Here is a 24,154-nt window from a genome sequence, read left to right on the forward strand (position 1 = left end):
TTTCTTTAAAAGTGTGTATTTTAGAATCAATGATGACATGAGATGTATAAGCATGAAAAGGACGTGACTTGAGAACAGTGAACAAATCCTTTTTTTTTTTTTGCAGACATATGATTTTATGCTGTGATTTTAAAGTTTGTAATAATTTTTCTGTACTGAACAAGAAATAAATACAGTTTCCTACACCATCCTCAAAATCCATACAACTGAAATCGCATATAGTTTCCCAGGGCAAGGTAATGAAGGCATGAATTCAGGGTAGATACTGTCCCAGAGGTTTTTGTGAATATCTGAGCTTGTGATTATTGTATATGAGAGTGTTTCCAGAGGCTCTTGCTTTTCTTCTGAATGTATTTCTACTGTTTCAGGTTGCCTGATAGCCTTTGTTATCTAAATTCTCATTATCTGAATTATTGCTATCTAAACTAAGACACTAAATAGATGTACATAGCTTTTTTTTTTTTAGATGGCCTGACATCTCTCAATATCTGAACTCTCATTCCTGTCTATCTGAAATCCATGAACCATCTGATGTGGATAATGTTTCACAACCTGAGATTGAAGATTTCCAGACCTAAATGGACCTTTCCAATGAAAGAATTGCCAGGTTTCTGGTAGACCATGCTTGTTTAAGCCCTGTCAGTCACCTTCTACGCAGAAGCCTAGCAATTGTTTCATTGGAAACTCCATCATCTAACTATGTGAGGTTGAGCAAGTTACTTTCTTTTTCCCACCTTTGTTTCCCTGTCCTATGCGACTTACAACTGCCTCATAGAGTTGCTGTGAAAAATAGATGTGATTGACCTTATGTAGATGAGCAGGAGTACTCAGTGACTAAAGCCTCATTCCTGCTGCCAGCTTGTCTGCCGCTCTACCCCTCTGGACACCCACTTCCTTGACCTCTGGCTACTGGTTGGTGTTGGCCAATGGGAGGCACCAGTAAGGGGTTGGAAGCAGGAAAGAAAAAGGAGTTTGGAAACTTATCCTGAAATCGTCCTGCTTTCTACTTCATTTTGTCCTAGAGAAAGCCCGTTCTTTTTTTTTTTTTTTTTTTTTTTGAGATGTGATCTCAATTCACTACAACCTCCGCCTCCCAGGTTCAAGCAATTCTGCTGCCTTGGCTTTCCCAGTATTTCCCCTGGGATTACAGGCATGTGCCACCACGCCTGGCTAATTTTTGTATTTTTAGTAGAGACGGGGTTTCTCCATGTTGGTCAGGCTGGTCTCGAACTCCGTACCTCAGATGATCCGCCCGCCTTGGCCTCCCAAAGTGCTGGGATTACAGGCATGAGCCACTGCCCCTGGCCGAGAGCTCCCATTCTTTACTGGTTCCCTTAACTCTCTTCACACTCATGAACACAGTCCCTATTAACATCTCTTGTATTATTCCTTTGAGGGCACCATCTGTTTTCTCCCAGGGCCATGACTGTACCCTCTCCCAGCGTGCAGGTGGTGACGTTTGCCCCCCGATGGAGTTTGCTGCCTTAAGAAATTTTATCTTAGTGCAGCAGCAGAATGACTTATCCAGAAAACTCCACTATTTGAAACCTGGCTCTGTGCAGGCTTAAACATTTTGTTTATGTGGTGAAAATAAGGAGAACGTCATTCTTGAAAAGGGATTTCTTTTTTAACTTTTGGCCAAACACCCCCTTTCATCCCTCCTCCTCTTAAAAAAAGAGAAAAAAAAGAGGATGCTCTGGCTTGTATTTATGAGGGAGTAAGGCATGCAGTTCTCCTTTCAAAGCTGTTCACATGGAAAGGAAACTGGCCTTGACATTTACACAGTCCAGGAGGATTCCAAATAGAATTTGGACAGATTGGGAAGTTACCATCTTGGAGTGTAGGGAAAGCAAGCCTGGTGGGAAGATGTGGTGACATATATGAGGCAATCCATAGATGTTAGGAATGTGCTGCTCTGTATGTGCCTCACTTCTTCAAGATCCAATGGAACTGCCACAAATATGCATATGTTCTTTATGATATCACATGAGAAGACCATCCAATTAAAGCACTCCACACTAAAGGCAAGGAGTATAAGTGCTGCATGTATTTATGATTGCTTAATGTCAACAAAAGGGTCTTTTAAGCACAGCACATTCCTTACCCTGCACTCGCAGATCTTGCTAAACACATCCAAATGCACAAACTATAAAAGAGGGAAGAGGCAGTACCGGCACCAAGCTCTTTGGTTTCTGCATCTGGCCAGCGTCCACTGGGAGAAATGTAAGTCAGAGTTTACCACATGGATTACAAATGTGCTGAATTGCAGGAATGATTATTAAATGAAAATATCCATAGCACCTGCAGCTTGTCCCGGAAAATTCCCCCAGGGTGTTGTGGGTGCTTTTCTTAAAAAAATTTTTTTAAGGAAAAAAAGGAAGACAGAGTGAGATGCAAATGGCAACTCCAGCTGTTTATAGTAGCAACTCCATTAATGTTCCTGAAGGGTTTGCAGAGTCAATTCAGTCAATCTGAGCTGCTTCCATTCTCAGCATGAGTGTGAGGAGTGGGGGCTAGGGGAATATCATTAGCCTCTTTCCTTTGAGGTTTGGATGATCAAGACAATGAAAATAATAGTAATGTAAATGGAAATTGCTTTAAAAAACAAAGCACATCAGTGCAGGGGGAAACATGAGGCTAGCTCCATTTCTCTGACACAGCAGTAGTGTTTATTCTGTTATAAGGTCAGGGCTTCTTCTAGAAACAGAAACTGAGAGGCTATGTGGATTTTGTTTATTTAATACATGATTGTGTGTGTATGTGTGTATATATATATAGAGAGAGAACACTCTGAACATATGTAATAATATCTGGCTGTGTTTCAGTTAGTTTTTCTGTGTGTGTGTGTGCATGCTTGCACGAGCATGATCACACATCCATGTATGTTTGTGTGCATGTGAAAAGAAAAATAATAAAGTTAGGGGAAGTTCAGTGAAGTGGTAAATTTTTGGAATTTGAAATGAAAATACCTAGAGTAGAATTATAACCCTATCAGTGTAAGTACTTGGGCAAGTGATTTAAACTTTCTGCACCTGAGTTCCATAATGCAGCAGTCCCCACCCTTTTTGACTCCAGGGACTGGTTTCATGGAAGAACATTTTTCCATGGACTGGGGGCAGTTGCAGGGGGAGGGGGATAGTTTGGGGGATGAAGCTGATCCACCTCAGATTATCAGGCATTAGATTCCCATAAGGAGCACGCAACCTGGATCCCTCGCATGCGCAGTTCACAATAGGCTTCCCGCTCCTGTAAGAATCGAATGCCTCTGCTGATCTGAGCGCAGGCAGTCCTGCTCACTTGCCCACTGCTCACCTCCTGCTGTGCAGCCCAGTTCCTAACAGGCCATGGACCTGTACTGGTCTGTGGCTTTGCTAAAAAACATGATTCAATGACACTGTTAAAGCCAAGTAAGACTATTTAACACCATCGTGATAACCACAGGGACCACTGCAATGGGGTCTTGGGTTCAATTCCAAATGCAGCATGGGCAAGTGGAAGTTTATAGCCAAGGAGCAGGGTGGAGGTCAGAGGATAGAACATCCCCAAGAGGAAACATCAGGGGTAAGGGGGCCTGTGGCTAAACTGACTTAAGAGAATTCTTGCTGAAGGCAGGCCAGGGTGATCAGACATCACCTGGGGATGGTGGATGGAGGATGAAGAAACTGAACACATATCCAGGGTGATGAGATATTGAAGGTGAGGGTTCTTGCTAAACTGATTTAGCAGGGTTCTTTGCTAAAAGTGGATTTTATAAGGAAATGAATAGTAAAGTGTGGCCAAAAAGAATTTTTGTTACCTTGTAGCTTTTTAAAAAACTGTTAATGAGCTGTCATAACACAAATGTGATAGACAGGTAGATATATTTTTTGAGACAGGGTCTCACTCTGTTGCCCAGGCTGAAGTGCAGTGGCATGATCATGGCTCACTGCAGCCTTGAACTCTTGGGCTCAAGTGATCCTCCCACCTCAGCCTCCAAAGTAGCTGGGACTACAGGCATGCACCACCAATGCCCAGCTAACATTTGTATTTTTTGTAGAGACAGTGTTTCACCATGTTGCCCACATTGCTCTTGAACTCCTGGGTGCAAGTGACCTGCCCATCTTGGCCTCCAAAAATGCTGGGATTACAGGTATGCACCACATTGCCCACCCTATGACAGATAGTTTTAAAGGGCTTTAAGAAGAATATATTTGGACCCTAGTTCCCACCTCTGACCCCCATCCCACCCCCAGCAAACAAGCATAGACTTCTAAAGGAGAGTTCTACTGTCTCCTAGGCCCTGGAGTTTGTGGTATCAGTGTGGATAACTGGTAAAAAGAGGACTGAAATGAAACTAAGACAAGCTGAATTGATTTACATTATGGAAGGGCAAATAGTTGGGGGAAAGCAGAGACCCAGAAATGTGAAAAGATGGCAGAAAGCTAGAGGAAGGTGAGATCCACTGAGAGTAAAATTTTAGGAGCACTTTTGGCAGTAAGGAAACAGTGAGAAAACAGGTTTTCTCTGTTTTCACCATGCTGTGATCAGCAAAACTTTGGAAAGATAATGATTTAAAGCAAATCAAAATTGTTTGCAATCTCTTCTGAATTGATTTTCTGTTGAACTGAAACACTGGGGAGCTCAGTTTTGCATGTGTTACAGAAAGATAATTTTTAAAATGACCATTGTAAGAATTTTTTTTTTTTTGAGACAGAGTCTTGCTCTGTTGCCCAGGCTGGAGTACAGTGGCGCGATCTCGGCTCACTGCAAACTCCACCTCCTGTGTTCACGCCATTCTCCTGCCTCAGCCTCCTGAGTAACTGGGACTACAGGCGCCCGCCACCACGCCCGGCTAATTTTTTGTATTTTTAGTAGAGACGGGGTTTCACCGTGTTAGCCAGGATGGTCTCGATCTCCTGACCTCGTGATCCACCCACCTCGGCCTCCCAAAGTGCTGGGATTACAGGCTTGAGCCACCGCGCCCAGCCGCACTATAAGAATTTTAACATACATTTTGATGTTGAGTAGATAATGAGTTATGTTTTCAGTTATGCTCAGCCTTATGTGGTAAAATGAGAAAAAAAAAAAAAAAGAAATGTGCAAGACATAGAACTCTATCTGTATCTCCAGGGCAAAATGCTGAATGGCGGAAGGCTGAAGAAAAGCTAAAAGCTCAGTCCTGTTGAGAAGTTCGTCACAGAGCAGACTCCACTGAAGTAATCAGATGGCTTTCCTGCCACTCTGAGTCTTTAACTGTCCAAAGGGAGTCCTGAACCCAAGGCTGTTTCGGCTGCATGCGATTGTTAGGATCATTCCCTCATACCCCTTCGTTTAGGATAGAGAACAATCAGGCAAAGAAGGGGAAGGACTAACCCAAAGTCAGAGAATTAGCTAAGGGCATCAGAATCCACAGTTCAGGGTTAGTACCACATCAAGCTCCCTTGCAAATTATCCTCACAAATCCTAAGCCCACAGGCTCCGGGCTCGGGGCTCATCTAAAAGAGATGGACCAGAGAGGTGGAGATGGAGAAAAAAGTCTCCTACCACACACTGGAACCACTTTTACAGAAGTGCCTGTTGTCTCCCCTGCACCCCTGCACCCCCAGCCCCGGTAATGCCAGGCAGCAAGCTGCTTCAAAAAGCAAGCAGGCTGCTGCCCCTGCAGTGTTCAGGCCTCCTCCTGGCAGGGTTCCCTCCACCTGAATCCATCTCAGGGAAATGGTCATCACTGACTATGCTGCGCAGAGCCTGCAAAGTTATGTTAATAATCTCGCTGGGCCTTAAACTGAATAACCAAGATTTCACACATGTACCATTCACTTCCCACTTATTATGCACACTCAATTTACACAGGAAGTGTGCTTAAGGCTCTTTCAATGACTGTATGTGACTACACGTAGGGTTTTTCTTTTATAACAGATTGGCAAATGCCTGAGGTGGTATGAGTGTGGTGTTGCTGGAAAACCTTAGCTGAAATTCCTAGACTATATGAAATCCTTTTAAAATCTCCTTATTCTGAAAACGTATTTTTTAAAAAAATTTAAACCACTCATGGGTTTTAAAGTAAAAAGTACAAATATACTGTATTTCATGACTGTAATCAAACTGGAAATATTATGCAAACATAGAGCCCTTATATTTTCATTCTTCTACTTTAGGTTGCAATTGTCTATCTCTGCATTATGTGCAAACCAAAATGAGAACTGTGGGAATAAAACACATGTTGTGTTCACGTTCTGAATGTTCAAGTATTAGCAGAACTGAGAGATCTGTAGAGTCACAAGAAATCATGAAAAATTATTTTGTGTTGCTGACCCTCTTTCTGCACCCCTCCCTATGATATATGCCTCTTTACTTATTGCAGGTCCCTGGAAAGTTCCTCCAGCTTTTAAACGGGGCAGGAGACTACTTCTACCTTTGATGACTCAGTGTAGTGTCCAATAATAGTTACAGAAAAATACGTATTTTCCTTATGTCTAACCTAATTTCTAAATATAGACTTATACTTCTGGCTATGATGCAGTAGTTTGTGGCAGACTTAAAACTCCTGCCAGAAACAACCAGAAGAGAAGGTTGATTTTTTTAAGTGTCTAAAGGCATGATGGCACTACTAACACAAGGACTTGAGGGGCCAGATACTGGAAGAAAGAAAGCTCAGTGAGGTGAACATGCTGTTTTTCTAGTCAGGACATTTGACAATTTTTAGTATGGGATAAGTGTCAACCTCAAAAGAAATATCGGAGAAAACTATCTCTTAGGGCTGGGCGCGGTGGCTCAGGCCTGTAATCCCAGAACTTTGGGAGGCCGAGGTGGGGGGATCACTTGAGGTCAAGGGACTAGCCTGGCCAACATGGTGAAACCCTGTCTCTGCTAAAAATACAAAAAATTAGCAGGGTGTGGTGGCATGTGCCTGTAATCCCAACTACTCGGGAGACTGAGGCAGGAGAATCCTTTGAACCCAGGAGGCAGAGGTTGCAGTGAGCCAAGATCACACCACTGACAGGGAAAGACTCAGTTTCAAAAACAACAAAACAAAACAAAACAAAACAAAAACTTACCTCTTAATTTAATGATTTTATTCAAGAGTAAGCAAAGAGGATTATAACCTGGGATGCACAGCTATGGCAAGTCTCAGGTACACCTGAAGAGGAGAAGGTAACAGGAAGCTTTTATTTGGCAAAAAGGGAGAGGTTTACATAAGCTACTTAGAAAGACTTTGATTGGCTCTGTAGGCTCAAAGCTGGAATTGGCATCAGTTCATTGGTGGAGATGCCGTTACTAGGCAAGTGTTCTTCTGAGAACATTTTATCTGAATTGCTGCAGTCCTAAAGAATTTCTAGTGTTAAATCTGGTCATAGAAATATGTGCATGCATGCAAAATGTAGGTCATAAAAAGCATGAGATGCTTAAAGGACATGAAAGAATTTCTTTTGAGATTATTTTAAAAAGTCGTTGGGACAATCTTGTCTCAGACATACAAGCATTAGCCTTCTGTCTTCATGCTTTCCCAGCTTCAGTTTGTTTGGGTCTGCCAAGAGTGTTTTCATCCTAGTATCTGCAACCTTCACATTAGCCCATCAGACGAGCACTTCTAATGGGCAGAGAAGTGGTACAGCTTTAGGCAATGTTAAGGTCTAGGGAACAAAATGTTGGAATTCTGGATTTCCAAGACAGCTAAAATGTGAGGGCTAAAATCCTGGAGAGAAGAAAGGTACAGAAAAGGAAGCCTGATATTTGGCACCATTTTTATTCTCTGGGCGTTTGATAATTAAGCAATATATGGCAAGAGGCTGCAAAGCTAAACAGTAACAACTGAAAAGCAGAGCAGAGTCTTTGGCAGTCACATGGTGCCAAGAAATTTTTTAAAAATTGGGTTTAAAACTTGAAAAAGAGGAGGAGTCATTGCAGACACTTCAGGCTCTGAGCTGGGACCACTGGAAGGTTATATTCTACAAGCAGAGGTAGACCAACTTTTCCAGTGATGTAAATCGTCTCAAGTCAGTTCCACCATCTGTCTCCTCCTGCCTTCAGAAGAGAGGCGGAATCCCCCCTAAAAGAATACTGCATTATTCAAAGCATTAAAAATTTTCATACACAATCTCTGACATTCAATACAAAATGATTAGGCATTCTAAGAAACAAGATCAATAAATAAACAAGATAAAGAGATACATAACCCAGATATTCAAATTATTAGATATAAGTTTAAAAATACTTTTAATTAATGTTTAATAAAATAGATGGCAATATGAACAATTTCATTATAGAATTAGAATCTATATAAAATAATCAAATGGAAAATTTTAGGAATAAAGTTTTAATATCTGCTATTAAGAAATAGGTGAACAGCAGATTAGACAGAGCTAAAGAAGAGCTCAGTAAGCTAGAAGATAGTTTAGTAGAAAATATTCACAGGGAAGCATGAAGACAAAAAAGCATAAGAATTAGAGAAAATAATGTCAGAGACACATAAAATATGGTGAAAAATCTAACACAGAGTTTCTGAACCTCTGCACTATTGGCATTTTGAGCCAAATAATTGTTTGTTTTATGGATATTTTGTCCTAGGGACAAAATTTTCCAAATTGAGAGTCATTAGTCTAAATCTAGCATAATTAGAGAATGGGGCAGAGGCAATACTTGAAGAAAAATGGCTGAGAATTTATTCAAGAAGCACTGCAAATCCAAAACCTAGGCATATCAGAGTAAAACTGTCAAAAAAATAAAGAGAAAATCATAAATATAACCAAAGGGGAAAAAATATATGTTACTTTTGAAAGAGCAACTTTAAGACTAACAGTTCACTTCTCAACAGAAATGAAGGGAACTATGTGACAATGGAATGATATCTCTAAAGTGCTGAAAAAAAATAAAAGCTGTCAGAATTCTATAGCCAGTAAAAAAAGAATACTCAAAAACAAATAACAAATAAAGGCATTCCTGACAAAAGCTGAGAGAACTCATTCCCTACTCATTTTCCTGCAGGAAATACTCAAGGGAAACTTTCAGTCAGAAACACAGAAAATGCAAGGAGAAATGAAGAACAATAGAAGAGTTAAATATATGGGTAAATCTAAATTAATATTGATACTAGAAAACAATAATATTTAATGAGATTTACAGTGTATGTAGAAATTAAATACATGTTAACAATAACAGGAAGGATACCGAGGGTTGTGCAATAGAAAAACTAGTATAACAGTCCTTAGACTGCTATCAGTAGAAAGGCCTGCTTGCAAGGTTGGCTCTGCATCTGGAAACTTGGATTTGAGGAGGAGTCCCACCATTTCCTGAGCCAATAGGAGTGGCTCACTGTGTGTAAAGAGTTTGTGTGAACCATATGGTTTATGCTGACCACCTGGTTTCCTTCTGGAAGTCTGAAATTTTGGTACATGCTAGACAGAAGTTGTCTATATGACCAATATTTAATAAGTATCCTGGGTGGTAGGTCTCTAATAATCTTTCCTGGTAGACAAGCATTTGACAAGTGTTGTCACAACTTGTTGCTACAGGAATTAAGCACTTCTTGTGTAATTCCACTGGGAAAGATCTCTTGGAAGTTTGTGTCTGGTTCCCTCTGAATTCTGCTATATGTACATTTTTCCTTTGCTTATTTTGTTTTGTATCATTTTGCTGTAATCAATCATAGCTATTAGCATAACTATATTCTGAGTTCTGTGAATCCTGCTAGTGAATAATAAAAACTTGGGATAGTCTTGGAGGACCCCAGATACAGGGCCTTTTAAATCTCAATGTTCAAAAGTTCAAGGTTTCCAAGGCTCTTTCCACATCAGTGAAGGGGTAGAGGCACAAATTTGTATTAGTTTCTAATAAATAAAAAATACACGCTATAGTCTTCAAGATAACCACCAAAACAAAACTAAATGAATATTTATTTAATGAACTACTAGAAGCAGTAATAGGTAATAGTGAATACTTGATTAAGCCAAAGAAAGGCCAACAAAGGAGAAAAAGGGAACAAAATTAATGTGACAGATGAAAAAATAGATATTAATATAAACCTAAATATTTTAGTAGTTCAATTAAATGTAAATGGCCTATATATCCTAATTAAAAGACTAAAGTAGCCTAGAGGCTCACACCTGTAATCCCAGCACTTTGGGAGGCTGAGGCAAGAGGATCAGTTGAGCCAAGGAGTTCAAGACCAGCCTGGGCAGCATAGCAAGACCCCATCTCTACAAAAGTAAAATAACAAATTAGGTGGGCATAATGGTGTGCATATGTAGTTCCAACTACTTGAGAGGCTGAGGTGGAAGGATCACTTGAGCCCCAGAGGTCAAGGCTATAGTGAGCTATGATTATGCTGCTGCACTCCAGCCTAGGTGACAGAGTAAGACTTTTCCTTGAGAAAACAAAACAAAAAAAGATTAAGCTAGATTTTGGAAAAAGTCCAACCATATACTGCTCAAAGGAGATGCACTTTAAACATAAGAAGACAAAATTGTTGAAAGTAAAAGTATGGAAAAGCTGTATTAGGCAAACCAGTAGTATACTAGAGCCAGCTATTAAGGGCTTGCAATGTTGTGAAACATTCAGAAATTCTGAGTGTTAAAACTTTGTTGTTTTAACTTTTACACCTCTGATGCAAACCTTAATCAAAAGAAAGATGATGTGGCTACACTATTACTAGTCTTCTCTAAGGCAAGAAGCATTACACAGATAAATCCATTTCTTACTGATAAAATGATTAATCTGCCAGGCGCGGTGGCTCAAGCCTGTAATCCCAGCACTTTGGGAGGCCGAGACGGGCGGATCACGAGGTCAGCAGATCGAGACCATCCTGGCTAACACGGTGATACCCCGTCTCTACTAAAAAAATACAAAAAACTAGCCGGGGGAGGTGGCGGGCGCCTGTAGTCCCAGCTACTCGGGAGGCTGAGGCAGGAGAATGGCATAAACCCGGGAGGCGGAGCTTGCAGTGAGCTGAGATCCGGCCACTGCACTCCAGCCTCGGTGACAGAGCAAGACTCTGTCTCAAAAATAAAAAATAAAAAAAAAATAAAATGATTAATCCACTATTATGGCACAACAATTTGAAATTTGCTTACACTTAATAAAATACCTTCAAAAACAGCAAAATTTGATGGAATTTAAAGAACGTGTGCTGAACGTGCAGGTTTGTTACATAGATATACATGTGCCGTGGTGGTTTGCTGCACCTATCAACCCATTGTCTAGGTTTTAAGCCCCACATGCGTTAGGTATTTGTCCTAACGCTCTCCGTCCCCTTTCCCCCCACCTCCTGACAGGCCTCAGTGTGACGTTCCCCTCCCTGTGTCCATGTGTTCTCATTGTTCAACTCTCATGAGTGAGAACAAGGACATATATGTAAATTCACAATCATGCTGGAAGACATCAATATGTCTTTCTCAATAAATTATAAATATATTGGAAGAATTTACTGCCTATATGACACAAAGTGGGAGTGTTAGAACTTTTTATTTGTATTCAGACTTTAAGTCTGAAACAAAGATAGCACAAATAGAGGCCATCATCCCACCTGCTTTTAACTGTTTCGCAAAGGCAATCCTGTGTATTTGAGATGGGTAATTGTGACTCATGCATGTATTCATAGTCAAGCATTTATTCAAATCCAGCCTGTGCCATTCTCTGTTTCAGCTGTTCATTATACCAAGATAATGTCTTTGCTGTGAAGAATTTAGTCTAATTTGAGATGTAGACATAAACAAGTAATAGCAGAGCAAAGTATCAAATACTCCATTATCAATTAAGATCTTTTCCATTGCAAATAATAAAAGCCTTGACTCAGATTGTTTTTAAGTGTTATTCATCTGCAACTTTTGAATGTCTATAATCATAGAAAGTTAGACATAGACAGGACTTTTATAATCAACTAACCAGAGTGCTTTAACATTAAATATAACACAACATAGGGACTTATTTACATTCATAGAGCAAATTAATTGTAATGCCTGAGAGGAGAACGCCTTATTCTTTATTCAGTGGTGCTCTTGTTACACCATATTGCACACCTTGGTTCCCTTCTGAGCCTATTCTATTTTGAAGCAAAGCTTGTAGTTCCTTCTCTAAAGCAAAATAATCAGGGTAAAAAGATTATACAGATGATTATGCAAAGTTTTATATGTACTTTAAAATTTTTCTTCATTCTAAATCTTTATCCATTTATAATCAGGTTCAATTGAGAATTTTCAAGATAAATAAGAATATAATAATTCATTTATTTATTCAACCATCACATATTTATTGGTATTTATGTGCCAGATACTTTGCTAAACCTTGGGAATTTAAGAGTGACTTTATTGAGTGTGTTATCTGGAAGGGGAAATGAATAAACACATCTCTACCATAATAGTAATAAATGCTGCCATAGAGGTATGTACTAAGTAAAGTGTATATAAGAGGAGATAAAATTTATTGAATAATCTTTTATGGTCATAAGTCTTATAAAATATGGTAAATATATCACAAGCTTTATGGAAATAAATGTACATGAGCCTGGGTGCATGTATGTGTATGAGAATGTGGGTTATTAAAAATGGCTGAAGGTAACTTTGGCAGTGACATAAAAACTAGACTCAATGCTGTTAAAGTAAAAGTAATTACTGGATCACTGGGAAATAGGAGAAAGACAAAGGTAGTCTCTAGTCTATTAATAGAGAAGACCAGAATAAAAGTACCAGTACAACTTAGGAAGAAGCCTATTTATATTAATTGATGATGGAGACCTACTGACACCATCTTTGGACAAGCAGGAGAATGGATTGTGGGATCCTGAATGCACTTCTTGCCCTTAATACCTTTCATGAAGAAAATGGGGGTAGTTCTCTCAGCATATTATATCATTTGATCCTGTTATTCTGACCAATATTGGTTGCAACTAAAGGTTAGTCCTCTGGCCAGAAACAACTTAATATACTGTTCTGTGTAATAGGCACTAGCCACATGTGGCTATTGAGTACTGGAAATGTGGCTATTGAGCACTGGAAATGTGGCTAATCTGAATTAAGATATGGTCCAAGTATAAAATACACACAGGATTTCAAAGACTTAGTATATAAAAAAGAAGTAAAACATATTACTATTTTTGTTTTTACTCAACACTTGTTAAAATATAAATTTAGATATGCTGGGTTAGATGAAATGTTATTACAGTTAGTTTCACCTTTTTCAGTTTACTTTCTTAAAGTAGTTACTAGAAAATTAAAAATTACATATGTTGCTTTTATTTGTCACTGGCATTATATTTCTGTTGGACAGTGCTGCTGCTCTATAGGCTGGACCAACAGCTTGTTAGGAATCGTGGTGCAACAACTGCCTGATAGAGGTGCCCCATGTTGAATGGTGACTGGTAACCAATCAGATTCTTTCTCTTAGGGGGGTGGGGTTGGTGCACGTGCACACACACACACACACACACACACACAGACACACCCCAGAAGAGCAGAGAAGAGAGGCATCGGAGAAGGAAGTTGCTTCAGAAGAATTGTGGGCCTTCACGGTAGAGAACAATGGATGGCACGGTAGAGAACAGCCCGAGCTGTTCCACTGCCTCCTTTCTACACAGTCAGTCTCCTAACCTAGCCTCTAACTCAGCTTCCTCTTCCAGAAAGTCATCCTAAACGTCCAGAGGAAGTTTGTGCTTTCTGGCTGAAAGGTTGACACACCTGAGCTAATTCATACACAAGTTTAATTTGTTCTATAAATGGCTTCTTATGTGTGAGACAATGAGCTTGAATACATCTTGGGGGTAGGAGTTCTGCAACCTCTCTTCCACATTTCTAATAAGTACACAGTAGCCATGCTTTCTGCATTGAATTGAAATGGCAGAGAACTTCTTTGTCTTTGCATGGAACATAGTGATAATCTCCTTTCAGATTAGGAATAACATCCCAAGCCTTACCTTTCTGTCTTCTCCCTGCCTGAGGTAAGACATCTAAGACTTAGGGGAATGGACTTTGAAGCCTCTATCCCTTCATTTAAAAACTTTCTGCTTCTCTGGCAAAAATGCCAGGGTAGCCAGATGTTTTCTCCTCTTAAAGCATTGGTGTGTTATTGTAGCTTCAGAAGTGTTGCTGAATTTTTCAGAGAACCTCTGAGAAAAGGAGATAAGGCTTGAAAGTCCTCAACAATTTGCCAGTTCCCTCTAAGACCATAAGAAAGTCTTAGGCACATTAAAATGTTTTCCTTTAATTTTTAATTTTTGTTTTACGATAAAGCTAATTAAAGCAACACCTGTTTGGAATGATATAGTTGGTGCTGGGTCAACATTTCCATTGGTTTATAATCCAGCTGTGAAAACTCAATTTGAACTAAAACTTGGGTGTATAATATCCAAACCCAGGGGAATTCAAAAGAAACACTAATATACCAGTGTTCATATTAGGGGGCAAAACAAATAGACGCAAAGTGGTTTCAGGTGCTCTTTAGCACTTGTGTAGTGTGCAAACTTTTTTTATAGTCAGTTTGTAGGCCTTCAGCTCCTCATGTAGGTGGGATACCTCTGGGTATTTAAAAAGAATGAAAACAGGCCAGTTAGTCTGTGTAAAATATCAGCTACTGTGTACGCGTGGTAATGAGGTTTCGCTCATCAAAGGGTCTTAAGATGTGAAATGACTACTCCCATGTTTCTCTGGATTTAAGACTCCCTAGGGGCATCCTGATGTGACAGATGACAATATGTCTTGAAGACCAATGGGCTGGTTCTGTCTTACCTCTTCTATTGGGAGGCCATGAAGCAGAGATTTATTGGCATGTCATGTACAGAAACTGGAACTTGGGTTCAGGCTGGAAATAACACTACAGACTACAAGCTGCCCTGTAGTGGTTCTCAAACACTTCTTAATACCTACAGGGAGACCAGTAAATAAAGCAGATAAAAGTGGAGTTTCTCAGATGGAATCGGGGGAAAGCCTAGAGCACCCAGCTGCACAGCTCAAAAACATCCAGAAGCTCAGGAGATGCTTGGTGGATCTCTAAGGCTGTAAGAAGTATAGTTTGAAAACTGCTGTCCTACCAATGATATAAGCAGCTAAGCTAACTCTAAGTTTCATTTTTATATGCTCTTTTGGAGTAGAAGTTCGAACAGTCAGTGAGGGAGATAAAATTCATGTTCAGCAGGCTTTGCTTGAAGACACCTTCAAGAAACCTGATAGCGCCACAGAACTGGATATTAAGAAAGGAGCACCTGTCAAGGATGAAGACTGGTGACTGGAGTCTGGGTCCAGCTGACCCCATGATGTGCTATATGTGGGAGTTTTTGCAAATCACTGAGCCCCAGGATCTTTCCCTGGGAAAGGGAATAGGAATTCCTGCCAAATTCATAGGTTTCCTTTTTCTTCTTCTTCCTCTTGTTTTAGAGGGGTGGGAGATCAAATAAAATAATGGATTTTCAATTATTTTGTAAATTGTGGCACAAGTGGAATTAAAGCTATTAAGAGAATCTAAGGCACAGTAGAATGTGATTTACTATATTGGAATGGAAAGCACAGAGGAGAAAGAGAGAAATGTTTCCTGGAACCACTAGAGAAGGTATATGTTTCGCATATGGGCAGTCTCAACAAGACTACATCTACATTTACATCTCCAATTCTCTTTTCCTCTTCATCTTCCTTATATCCCAGTCTTTCCTCCTCCTCTTGTCTTTCCTAGATTTCCTGTCAATTTGGGAAAATATCTGCTAATCTGAAGTCAACATAGACCATTTAAGCTGGGAAAAATGGTAGCGATTATGCTACCTTCCTTCTGACTCTATAGTTGAAATTCTAAGTAAAGTTCAGGCCCCTGCATTCCCAGTTCATGCTTTTTTGACTAATGGGAGAGGTGCCCAGTTGCTCCCATTGCAGTGGATAAAGACATATGCCACTGCCACCATGACACTGGCCATGTCCTTCTATGTGTTTTTTTTCTTTCTCTTTGGGAGAAAGGAAAATTAGAGGGAGCCAGAAGATCTCACACTCTGACACCCCACTAGGGAGCATCTGGGTCCTATGCCCCCTCTGTTGTCTCAGACACATGATGCTGTACTCCTCCAGTAATCGCTCACCTGATATCAAAGCCTTTGCCTGAAGGTGTCAGTGATTGAAAACAACCTCGGGTCTAGACATTGTGAGGGATTTTGTTTCATTATGAATAAACATTTCTGTTGAAGTAATGAATTTCTAATGGTTGGATTTTAGATATCAGCAAATGTAACATTTGAGGTGGAAGTCCGATCCCAGGTCCCTTTCATCCTACCGTACTGGCTATCTCCTCGACCTGAAAGCAAGTTTGCCCAGGTATTCTCCTCAATTCTCTTTTCTTCTTTCATCTTATAAGTGTTTTAGCTCTTTGCAGGAGGGATCCTCTAACAGTAAGAGGAAAAGGGAGAAGAGTAAATATGTGCAAGGCAGCCCTTCATCCAAACTTTCTAAGACAATCTCATTTTGGTAATTCTTAGAAGAGATTAGAAACCCCTGAAGTGATGTAAAAAAAAATAACAGTATTGAAACTACATTACCTATACTGTCTATGCAGTCAAGAATAGCAAAATATTCTTTAATCATATGCATTGATCTTTGAGGTTCAGAAAAGTATTGTTCACATATATAGGCGGGAGATTGCAGACCCTCTGACAGTTATGGCTTATCTTCTGCTTTAAAGATTACAAAGCTAGGAAGAAATCAAGAGAGGAGATGAGGGCAATGAATGGCTTTTGTTTGCAGTTTGACAATCTGGTGATGGCTGAGGTGCACTCTGGAGGCCCAAAGAGCCATCTGTCATGCGAGCTCAACACAAGCTAACTCCACTTGATGGGATAAGGCTGAAGGCAACTGAGGGCTGCCAAGTCTCTAGCCCTCTGGGAAGAAGCATGCAGTGTCTCTCAAGAGGTTAGGAGCCCCTTCTTTCCTCTGGGATTCCTCACATTTATCTCATGCAATTCACCAAGTTGGAATGGAATGTAACCTGCACAGCCCTAATTCCTTTTCCAGGTGACTCTCCTGGGATATGGCTTCCCCCACAACATTCCCAAAGCCAATCACAATGTTCTATGACTATAACAGAGAAATCTCAGAAATGGAATCAAGTGGAAGCCACTTAATAAGGCAGCTGGTGGACTGAATTGAATGAGCTAAGATCAGCCAGCTCAAACCCCTCATTTTACCAATGCCATACTTGAGGTATGGAAGTTGGAATGGCTACCCGGGTTCCCATAGTAGGTTAGTGGCAGAAAAGATTCTGGAACCAGTTATCTTGCTTGTCTTTTCCTGACCTCCCAGCTACCCTGCAAGCATAGTCATGGGGAAAAGAGAAGATTCTTGTTCAAACACATATTTCTGGGATTTTCTGTGAAAAACATCAGGAGTGGGACATTTTATGAGCTGTTTCTTCAGGATAAACTCTAAGCTTTGAAGCCAAAACAGAGGCTTTTGGGCCTAAGAATTGAAGAGCAATTGAGAAAGGAACATTTAGGTTCATGTGCTGCATTGTGCTTTCACTCTGTATCCTGTTTAACACACTAGAGACTGGCCATAGGTACGGAGAATGTATTAGTCCGTTCTCACACTGCTGATAAAGACACACCTGAGACTGGGTAATTTTTTTTTTTTTTTTTTTTGAGACGGAGTCTCACTCTGTTGCCCAGGCTGGAGTGCAGTGGCGCCATCTCAGCTCACTGCAAGCTCCGCCTCCTGGGTTCCCACCATTCTCCTGCCTCAGTCTCCTGAGTAACTGGGACTACAGGCGCCCACCCCCATGCCTGGCTCATTTTTTGTATTTTTAGTAGAGACGGGGTTTCACCGTGTTAGCCAGGATGGTCTCGATCTCCTGACCTTGTGATCCGCCTGCCTCGGCCTCCCAAAGTGCTGGGATTACAGGCTTGAGCCACCGCACCTGGCTGAGACTGGGTAATTTTTAAAGAAAAAGAGGTTTAATGGACTCAGAGCTCCATGTGGCTTGAGACCTCACAATCATGGCAGAAGGCAAAAGGCACATCTTACATGGTGGCAGACAAAAGAGAATGAGAGCCAAGTGAAAAGGGAAACCCCATATAAAATCAACAGATTTTGTGAGACGTATTCACTACCATGAGAACTGTATGGGGGATACTGCCCCATGACTCAGTTATCTCCCACCAGGTCCCTCCCACAACACATGGGAATTATGGGAGCTACAATTCAATATGAGATTTGGGTGGGGACACAGCCAAACCATATCAGAGAACACCTTCAGGGAGTCGTATTTCTATTGCTGTCCTTCTGTATATACTAGGAGTCAGGGATGAGGATGGGATTCTACCTGGAAGAAAAGATAAGGAACTTAGGAGTCAGTTGATCTGGCAAAGCTTTTTTCAATGATCACCTGTGACGGAGTTTAAGAGATATGTAGTTGGTAAAAATGATAGGACATGGCAATCAAAACGGTTGAAGAAAGGAAGGAGTATAGTATGAGCACTAGGCTGTTTATTAAGCTGTTTTGCCTAGAGCCCTGAATAACACATGCAAAATAACAGATGAACAAAATCAAATGTCATATGATCAAGTATTCTACTGTGTGCTGGAGATGCCAAATTTTGCAATTTTAAGATAAAGAAGGCAATGAAGACTATAGGCTGAATTGGGGAGATGTTTGTCATCTTAAAAACAAAAGGAAAAGTGAAGCTTATTTCCCACCCTCAGCTCCACTCTCATACCTGGTGTGGGCTAGACTTAGTGAGTCACTTTCAAAGAGCAGAGAGCAGGGTAAGGAAAAAGGAGTGACTTTACAATCCTTGGAGAAATTAGCCAAGGGATTTAAGTTAACATCATCAATGTTGTCATGTGGATATCATGTTTATTGATATGATGTGATAAGGACATTTCTATAGCATTCTTTCCCAAAACCCATAACACCAGTCTCAACATGAGTAAAACTCATATTAGAAGACATTCCGGAGGCTGCCTGGTCAGTGCTCCTCCAGCCTGTTAAGGTCATAAAAATCAAAGATGGATCAGAGGATATTGGGGAAATATGACAACTAAATGCAATGTGGTACTCTGGATTGGATCTTAGAACTGAAAAAACACCTTTGATAAAAAGCTGGTGAAAGTCAAATAAAGCATGGAATCCTGTTAATAGTACTGTATCATGTTGGTTTCTTAGTTTTGATAATGTACTGTGGTAATGAGAGATGTTAACAATGTGAATAACAGCATTGTCTAGGCAACTTCTCTGTAAATCTAAAATTATTCCAAAATAAAAGCTATTAAAAACACAACAATAGCGCACAAGCCAACCAACAATCTCCCTTGGCCATGTGTCTCTGCTTTGAGCCTCCTGAGAGACACATTCACTGTCCTCATTTGCTTTCTCGAAGAATTCATTCCCCAGCCCACTTCATTCCTGTTTCTGCCCTACCAGACTCCTGTCTGTGTTGCTGTTGACACAGTGGCCATTTTGTTCTTTAAACTCTGTCTGCCTTTAGTTAGTGATTACCCAGGGTCTCAACTGCAGACGTTTCCTCTCATGCCACATGTGCCCTCTGGATGATTTCATCTTACTGTGTCTTCAAGTTCTGTATATTGTACACACCAATGACTCTCAACTCCATTTTCCAGTTCAGACTTTTCCCTGAAAGTTCTCCTGCCTACTTACTATGATTTGAATGCTTGTCTCCTCCCAGACTCATGTTAAAATTTAATTGCCATTATAACAATATTCAGGAATGGGACCCTTATGAGGTGATTAGGCCATGAGGGCTCATCTCCCATTAATGGATCAATGCCGTTATCACAGGAGTGGGTTTCCGATAAAAGAGCTCTGCAGCATCTCCATTGCCTTCTCTTTGCCTTTCCGTCTTGTGATGTCACAGCAAGTCTCTCATCAGCACCTTGATATTGAACTTCCTGGCTTTCAGAATTGAGAGCCAATAAGTGTCTGTTTATTATACATTACCCAGTCTGTGGTATTCTGTTATAGCAGCACAAAACATACTAAGATACTACTTAAAACCCCTCTTGAGTATTCCATGGGCACTTACTCAAAATAGCCTCAGACCAAATTTCTTTTCCTCATCCCCCTTCCCTGAAAAACTTCCTATTTTCCCTACGTTGGTGAGTGGCATTGCTGTTCATCCAGTTTTCCAAGTTTCAAGTAAACTGGAAAGTTTATTCGAGCCATTCATTTTCCTCACTCCCTGTGACCGCACTAAAAACCTCTTAAATATGTCCTCTCTTCTGGGTCTCCTATACTACCTTGGTTCAGGCAACCATTCATCTTCACCTGCCCAGCTGCCATAGTCCCTAACTGGGGTCTTTACTTTTACTTTTGGAACCTTTACCCTTTACTTCTGTATCTCTTCAATCCAATCTCCACATTTCTGACAATGATATCTCTAAAAATAAATTCGAAACCGATGACTCTTTTTCTTAGAACCTTAAACGACTGATAGGAATATCACTTTGAAGAACATATCCAAGCTTCTTTAGAAAGTATTCAAGGGAGCCGGGTGCGGTGGCTCAAGTCTGTAATCCCAGCACTTTGGGAGGCCGAGACGGGCAGATCACGAGGTCAGCAGATCGAGACCATCCTGGCTAACCCGGTGAAACCCTGTCTCTACTAAAAATACAAAAAACTAGCCGGGCAAGGTGGCGGGCGCCTGTAGTCCCAGCTACTCCGGAGGCTGAGGCAGGAGAATGCAATGAACCCGGGAGGCAGAGCTTGCAGTGAGCTGAGATCCGGCCACTGCACTCCAGCCCAGGCGACAGAGCAAGACTCCGTCTCAAAAAAAAAAAAAAAAAAAAAAAAGGAAAGTATTCAAGGGATTTCATCATCTGACTCCCCCACACCTCTTCAGTTTCATCTTTTTCCACTCCACCACCTGTGCTCTAGATTTCAGCCACAGCAAACTCCTTATAATCTTCCAATTCTCAGACATGGCCTGCTGCCTTTCCCTCTTTTGCCCAAACAGAAGGCCAGTCCTTCCTTCACTATGGCCTAGTACAGCCCAGTACAATTGTCAAGACTTAGCTTTATTCTGCCTCATCCTGAGGGACTTGAAGCACAGAGAGATTTGGTAATGTGCTCAAGGTTAACTGACTAGCAGTGGCTTTCTTCATTGAGGACCTTGAGCTGGTAAGAGTTTTTCATTTTTGGTTTATTTGTTTGTTTGGTGATGACATCCCAGAGAAGCAAAAGGGGTTGGGACATATGGTCTGTTGGCTACCAGAGTTCTTTATGAAGTGAGGAAGGGAAAACTGGAGCAGCATAAGTGAGTGTCTCACACTTCATAAGTCTGAGACAGGTGAGAATAAGGGAAAAAAGGCAAAACGTCTCCCAAAATGATGAACTGGTCCCAAAATTTAAAACGTTAATTTATAACAATAATCTCCAAAGAAAAACATCCACTTTGGCAAGTGATTCCCAAATTGGAATGGCTGATGGATGGCAAGGGAGCAAGTGCTGAGATGAGGTATGGTGCTGTCCACAGAGAAGAGGGGTGGACGGCAGTGAGTTATGGCTCTAATTCCACCTGGACTGCGAGTAAATAACACAGTGCCAGAGTGAGGCTCCAGATGGTTTGTGTCGTGAGTGTGACCAGAACTCCACAGAGGAGCTGGAGCCTAGGAATTCAAGCCAGACCTGCCTTTATATGTCGTAGCAATTCACAAACCAGCCAGAATGTGTCTATTGGGTGTGCCGATGGCCCTTTGACAAATGCAGGCTTCCATGGAAACGACTGATAGCAAACTTTGGAGACCATGCCACATCCTGGCTAAAGTCCACTGCTTCCTGGGAGACAATTATTGATAATTTTAGGGAAATGCCAGTGGGCCTCACTAAGTTTCATACACACATGTCAGCCTACCACATCTATTGCAAAGTGAATGTTTTGGGCTGGGGAAGGCAGAATTAAAATATGAAAGTAAAGTGGTTATCCTTTTTAACCTCCACCCTCATACCTTATTTTATATGTTCCCACTTCCCCACCCCCTGCCCCACCACTGTTGCGACTACTTTGATGAAACAATAATGAAGGCTTGTTCTCATAGAAATATGTGAGAAATGTGGAGGCCTTCCAGAGGCCTGTGTCATCCGTGGGTTAGAGCTATAGCTACCCAGCTGAAAATATTAGCGAGCTTTCCCAGTGGCTCCTGTCTGTAGAGCCAGTATCTCCAAACTGGAGCTCATTCCTGCTTTGGTGCCACTTGGAGTGGAGGGAGCTTGCAGGGCAGCGTGTAACAGCCTGAAGTCAAAAATGGAAGAGGAGGCAGCAGTGCCTCAGGCCTGAAGGGATGGAACACAAGTAACAGGCGGCAGGCAGCTGTCTGGGAACTGCAGGGCACAATGAATTCTTTAAGGACAAGGCCCTTGTTGGAATCATTGTCTTTGGATGTGCATATGTCTGAGGACAAAGCACAAATACTTTCTTTCAGTTGGGGACATAACATTTTATGGTTTATTCCCTTATTCATCAACTACTTTTGACAACTTATTACCTAGAGGATCAAAAAAGGAATATGGCATATTTCCTGCCCTTATGAATAATGAAATCAATACACCTTTACTGAGCGTGTTCTACTCGCAAGGTGTTGGGTATGGAGACACAGAGATGGAAGTTGCTGTCCCCAGTACAGTGCTCATCCTCTAGCCAGAAAGACAAACATTTAAAAAAAAATGCATCTTGATAGAAGAAATTTTAAGAACCCAGTGGATCTTTCATGAAAGGATATTTAGTGACGGAGGCAGAGGGTGGGGTGAGGGAGCAGCAAAAAAGAAGCTGGTATTGCCATCTAAAGCGACTTCATGGGGACTTTATGCTGAAGATTTGAGGAGCTGTGGACAACTCTCTGCGAGGGATGACACATTGAGATAGTGTTTTGTATTACTTGTCAGTTACGTGGAGGATGAGTGAGGGAAGCAAGACCAGGAAAGCAGGGGAAAACCAAAAAATGAAGAAAATATACCCCGATGTTCCTTTTCTTGTGTTCTAGACTTCCCATCTCTAGCAACTACATGGTGATATGGTTTGGCTCTGTGTCCCCACCCAAATCTCATGTTGTATTATGATCTTCAGTGTTGGAAGAGGGGTCTGGTAGGAGGTGATTGGATCATGGGGGTGGATTTCCCCCTTGCTGTCCTCATGACAGTGAGTGAGTTCTCTTAAGATCTGGTTGTTTAAAAGTGTGTGATACTGCTCCCTTCACTCTCTCTCTCTCCTGCTACAACATGTAAAGATGTGCTTGCTTCCCCTTCACCTTCCGCCATGTACAGCCTGTGGAACTGTGAGTCAATTAAACCTCTTTTCTCCATAAATTACCCAGCCTTAGGTAGTTCTCTATAGCATGTGAGAACGGACTAATACACACCGATACCAGAGCAAACAAATGTTAATTTCAAATAACTGCTGTGAGTGGCTTTAAAATAAAATGGCTTGTCCATCCATAGATATCTTAAGCTGCTTTCACCAGGATCGGAGGCCCATCTGCTTGCCTTGGGACTCAACATAGGCTAAACCTTCCTGTGTTGTCCTATAGGTAATTTGTGGCCTGCCCCCTAGGTCTTGGGGTGGGGAGTTGGTCTTGGTAACCAAGGGTTCCTCCATGCCAGGGATGCAGGGGGTTTAGGGGCTGGCTGCTCCTGGGCTGACACAGGCTCTTATTTTTCTCCTGCTAAATTGTTGGAGAAGTGGTTGAAATCAGAAGCAAAATGCCACATTGTACGCCCACTGAAGTCTGGGCTCAAGGGAAAGGAAAATGATTGCCAGCGTGTTCACTGTTCCCAATCCACTCCTGGACCTTAAGCTGTCTTGAACGGAGTTGCCAAACAGCTTGGTAGAGACTGGCCTTTGGGTGGGAGTGGGCAGAGGATGGGAGGCGGGAGGGGAGCAGTTGGCTCTCCACCTTGATTTCTTCTTCAGAAGCAGTTCCCTTTCCACAGGGCTCTGGGATCCTCTACGGCAGGGTGAGTCTTTGACTTTGCATGAGAACTTGCTGGCATATATGCCATTTGACTATCTATATGCAAATAAAGGTCTGTTTAAACTGATTTAGAGTTTACTCTCTTGATAAGGTCAAATCCAGTAGCAAAGCCTTAGAAAGGACTTATTGTAAAAGAGTGATAGCATCTTTTTGTGGACTGCTGGGTATTGTTCTAAATTTTTATGTGGAAAAGAGATTATCAGGAGGTGGTAATTTAGGTGTCTGGCAGTGACAAAGTA

The sequence above is a fragment of the Trachypithecus francoisi genome, unplaced genomic scaffold (genome assembly GCF_009764315.1).
Source record: "Trachypithecus francoisi isolate TF-2019V2 unplaced genomic scaffold, Tfra_2.0 Lachesis_group17, whole genome shotgun sequence".
Lineage (NCBI taxonomy): Eukaryota > Metazoa > Chordata > Mammalia > Primates > Cercopithecidae > Trachypithecus > Trachypithecus francoisi.